Genomic DNA, 5,460 nt, shown 5'->3' with positions numbered 1-5,460 from the left:
CGGTCCTAGTGCAAATTGGCAATGAGAGATCAAAGTAGATCTCCTCCTAAATGATGCACCCAAGATCGTCCGAGAAATGCCCTTGTGCTAGAAAGAATCCTCTAATTGCCTTGCAATATTGAGAGGATTATTTTGTGAGTTTTTCTTTAGATGAGAGATCTAGGTTTAGAGAGGAAAAATGTCTCTCAAAACCCTAAAATTTTTATCAAAATGAATTAGGTCACAAAAGAGAGGAGAACCTCTCTTTTGTTCTCTCTCAACCGGCCGGCCATGGGCTCTCTTGGGAAGTGGGCTTCCACTTCCTTTTAGTTTTAGCTCATGGTCTGGTTCGCAAATCGCTAAAATGTATATGACGCGGTTTTGTTATAAATCGTCATCGGTTATCGGTTATTAAAGCATCAACTAATAATACGGATTAGTTGAAACATTAATACATGTCCGACAAAGACGATATTGTATAATTATATTCAATATACATTTAATTAAATATAAAACGCTTATATTCAATTTACGAATTAACTGCTTAATTCGCCTTAGCCATTATTATTTAATCCGTATTAAATAAAATATCTCAACATCACATTATTATTTAGTCAAATTTGGCATCTACATGACTGTATTTTCATACCGTCACATCTCTCAAACGTATCCTATAGGTATGACTTTTAGGGACCAGTTGATCACCGCGTCAAACTTATCTAGCAAGCCAACCGTTATTGATAAACGTGGACCAACTGATTATGTTACAAAAGTATACCCTTTGATCCTTTTAGAGATTTATAAGTCCTTGCACTAACTTTAAAGGACACCAGCCCCAACAGTAAGGCTTTATTGATCGTGGTGTCGCCAATGGTACACGGTATTGAGAAGCTTCCCGGATCTTTAAGTTTTGGAGGTGAACTCCCTTGAAGTATTGAACTACTCACCTTAGTGAAGGCGATAGTCTCAAGCTTCCGGATCGACTTCTTCTTCGTAAGGATGTCTTTCATGTATTTTGCATAGGCCGGTACGTGATTAATTAATTCCGTGAAAGGAATAGAGACTTCCAAATTCTTCACAATCTCCATAAATTTTCCATGTTGGTCATCAAATTTGGGCTTGGCTTGACGACTCGGAAAAGGAAGTCTAATCACAATGGGTTCCTTCTCCTTGGCCTTGTCTTCATTTTTCTTCGAACCTTCTTCTTTTGATTTTTCTCCATCCTTGGAGTTTTGCACAACTTCTTCTTTGTCACTAGCTTCCATATCTTCATCCTCAACTTGCTTCTTCGGTGCTTCATAACTCGTACCACTCCTCAAGTGAATGGCACTAACCGTTTCATGTCACGGGGGATTACTTTGAGGTGGTAATTGCCCCTTTTGTCTTTGTGAGCTTGAGGATGCTAGTTGAGTCAATTGGGTTTCCAACATTTTGGTTTGGGCTAGGATGTTGTTGATGGTGATTTCCTTTGCTTGACTATCCTTTTGCATTTGAGTGAAAAACTCTTCTTGATTCTTTTGCATTTGGAGGACCGCTTTTTGAACATCAAAACCTTGGTCATTTTGTTGATTGTATGGAGTTTGATTTTGGTAACCTTGGTTTTGGTTGTAAAAGGTTCTTTGATTTTGGTTTCTCATGGCAGGTGGGGTGTATGTTGGTTGAGGGTTTTGAACATTTTGGCTTTTGTATGAGAGATTTGGGTGGAATTTGGTGTTTTCATTGTAATAATTGGAGTAAGGGGTACCACTCTTGTATGCTTGAAAAGCATTCACTTGTTCATTTGTTCCCCTACATTAACTTTGGTCATGTCCCAAAGTTCCACAATTCTCACATATCCCACTTGGGATTGATGAAGATGCCGTCATGGCATTAACATGATGCTTTGGTTATTTTGAGGCTTTTTCAAGTATAGCCATAGCTTTTTCGAACTTCAAATTGATGGTATCAATGTGAGCACTAAGTTGAGCACCCAATTGAGTAATAGAGTCCACTTCATGCTTTCCTCCTCTAGTAGCCTTGCGAGGTCTACTATATTGTGAGTTATGGACCGCCATTTCCTCAATCTTGTTCCATGTTTGATTGTCATCAACTTCGGTGAACATTCCATTTGATCCCATGTTGAGAATGTTTCTTGAATCTTCATAAAGACCATTCCAAAATTGTTGTACCAAGAACCACTTGCTAAGTCCATGATGAGGACATGAGCGACAAATTCCCTTGAATCGCTCCCAAGCTTCATACAAAGATTCTTCATCTCTTTGCTTAAAGCCCGTAATTTGAGCTCTTAGCATATTAGTCTTTTCCGGTGGATAGAACTTTTTGTAGAAAGCTAGAGCCAACTTCTTCCAAGAATCAATTCCAAGAGTAGACTTATCAAGGCCTTTCAACCATTGTTTCGCGGTTCCAATTAGAGAAAAAGGAAATAAGACCCATCGAATTTGGTCTTGAGTTACACCGGTTTGAGAAATCGCATCACAATAGTCACAAAAAGTCTCCATGTGAGAGTGAGGGTCTTCACTAGGCATCCCCCCAAATTGGCTTCTTTCGACTAATTGAATAAATGCGGATTTGGCAATAAAATTTCCGGTTAAATGTTGTGCTGTGGGAGTATCATTAGGTAGGTTCTCCTCGGTTGTTACGGAATGTGATGAAAATTTAGGCATTGTGGGTTGATTTTGTGTTGGGTTCTCCTCACCTTCTCTTGCAAAAGGGTTGATGAACTCAATAATGTTTGGTTGAATATCTACAACCTCACCAATACCTCTCAAAGTTCTCCTAGCAAGTCTTCTATTGTTTGTCAAAGTCCTTTCAATTTCGTGATCAAAGGGTAACAAGTTACCTTCTGATCTTCTAGACATGCAAAATATCAAACAACTCGAAAATAATTAGAACAAACCTTGAGGAGTTTTACTTCCCCAAGGCAAAGAAAGACACAACTAATAACAATACAAGAAAATCTAAATCAAGTTAACACCGTCCCCGGCAACGGCGCCATTTTTGGTTGGACTCACGAGGGAGGTTTAGCTTTCGGTACTTGTCGTTAGGAGCACCTAGACCAAAACACAATTTATAACTCCACAAACAACTCTACAATTAGTAAAGAGGCAAGTAAAGGTCGGATCCCAAAGGACGGGAATTGAGATGAGATTTTCAATTGCAACTAGCGGTGTTTAGGGGTGTCACAATTTGGGGTTTGAAGTAGAATATCACTAAACTAAATAGCAATAAAAGTAAACAAGCAAGATGATTAAAAAGGGATGTAAACAATTGATAAAAGGCACTAGGGTGTCATGGGCTCATAGGGGATTCATGGGAATTGATCATACAAACATATTCTCAAATTATAAGCAAGCAATTATTGTTCTGATGAATCGTGTTTGTTTATATCTTACAATCCTAGGAAAGTTTGGGTCCCGGAGCCGAATCGATTAGATTGTACAACACCAACAAGTCGACTTAATCTTCCCTACTCAACTATATGCATGGTCTAATGAGACTCGAGTTGGTTTATGTCTTACAAGTCTCATTGAAAAGATAGGTGATGGGTAAAAAATGCAAGGATTCATAGGCTCGCATTTCATCAAACATAACATGTGCATAAGTTGAGATGACAACAAGCAAGCAAATAAACTATGAAAACATATTAATTTAAGCATGAATCATCCCCCATGTTGGTTTCCCCTAATTACCCATTAACCCTAGCTAAGAAAACTACTCACTCATTATCATGTTGAGCATGCTAGCAAGGTTGTCAATCATACCAACAAAGTAAAACATGATGAATAAATGAAGATAATTAACAATAATTAATAAGGGATTAAGAGAATTATACCTACTAATGATTCCAATAGTAAAGAAAAGAATAATAGAAGTACTTGATGATTGATTGGAAGGTTGTCAATCTCCCAATAATAACCCAAATAGTCTTCAATTACCCAAAATGAAAGATGAACTAAAAGAGATTAAGGAAATGAGATTTGTATTAAAACTTGATTAAATGTTGATTACAAGATTAAAGAGAGATTTGATTGATATTAACTACACTAAAGATTGCTAAGATGAACATGCTAATCTAATTAGACTAATGGGGTATTTATAGTGAGGATTAGTTACATAGATTAGGGTTTACTAAGGGCTTAAATGACGATTAAGTCCTTGAGGAATCGCCGGTCTAAAGGGAGACTCCGGTCTCCTTTTCGCCGGTCTTAGAAAAATATGCGCATCCTTCCTTGAACGAGTAGAAGACGAAATGGCTGACACACAATCCGAGCGTCCAGGGCATGGGACGGGCGGATTGTGGGTGTTTTGGATGAGCGGATTGTTGGGGTGGACGAGCGGATTGTGGTGGTTCTGGACGGGCGTCCAGTTGGGGAAGACGCTTGGATTTCCTTTGCTGGACGGGCGGATTGTTGGCAATCCGCTCGGATTGTCTTACAGCTTCTTCCTTTCTTCTTTTCTTCCTTTCTCTTCATAAAATCCTTGAGGATTTCCTCGGGGATGCAAGGATCTTTTCTCATCATTGCCCATCTACTATAGTATGTACAAAGACCTTCTAGTCTTGTCTTCTCTTTGATGCTTGGTCATTGAATTCAATCAATTTAGCTTCATTTTGCCATGAAAATGAAAGGTTTGCACTCCTTTCCTACCAACGAAACAAAACCTCCAAGAATATGCAAAACAAAGGACTAAAGACAATAAATGACCCAAATATGCACTAAAAAGCATGGGAACAAGGCTAATTCGGGGACTAAATATGCTCAAATTATGGTCACATCACAAACTCCTATTTTATTATTAAGCTCGCTTCGCACATTCCCCAAGCAATCATCAACCAGTCAGCAACACTCTGAACAACCCGAGAATGGGGGTCGACAATCAGTCGGGACTAACTAGAAGCTCTCCCAGTCATGTTTACAACAATTGAATATAACCAACAATTATTAACAATTGAAATGCAAAACTAATAAACATGTGAGACCATCTATACTCATGAAAACTTGACAACAACTCACTACAAAACAATGGCATAAAAAGATAAGTATCTCAAATGTTTACTCCAAATCAAATAACATGTGACGAAGCGTAACACTAACCACATTATGATATCTTGCACAACATAGAACCACTGTGAACACGTAACATCTGACCAAACCAACAACCTACTATCAACGACGGTGAGACCATCCATGCGATGACTCAGTGAAAGACTCGTCCCTCCAAAGCACCCGACTAAGCTCCATATATAACACCTGCTAAGACTGAATGCTCACCATAATGGATCACGGCAGACACAACACAAAAAATAAACACACACAACACCACACAAAGTCAGTAATTGAAGAACAAGCATGAAACACAAGGTACAACATACACAATCAACTCCGCCTCCAACCATCCATTACCATCTGACTAACCCAAAGGAAAAGTCCTCCCAGAATATCCACCGCAACAGATATTCTTCACCGTCAGTGGGGGACCGCA

General features: G+C 38.8%; 1 non-coding gene across 1 annotated transcript; it reads left to right on the top strand.

Annotated features, from left to right (window-relative positions):
• Positions 1–2,163: 2,163 nt before the first annotated feature.
• LOC141604390 (small nucleolar RNA R71) lies at positions 2,164–2,270 on the top strand. The gene has a single exon (XR_012526091.1). It is a non-coding gene; the product is annotated as a small nucleolar RNA R71 (small nucleolar RNA).
• Positions 2,271–5,460: the final 3,190 nt, after the last annotated feature.

The sequence above is a fragment of the Silene latifolia genome, chromosome 9 (assembly GCF_048544455.1).
Source record: "Silene latifolia isolate original U9 population chromosome 9, ASM4854445v1, whole genome shotgun sequence".
Lineage (NCBI taxonomy): Eukaryota > Viridiplantae > Streptophyta > Magnoliopsida > Caryophyllales > Caryophyllaceae > Silene > Silene latifolia.
Note: the sequence above shows the minus strand (reverse complement) of the source record. Positions and strands in the feature narration are given on the sequence as shown.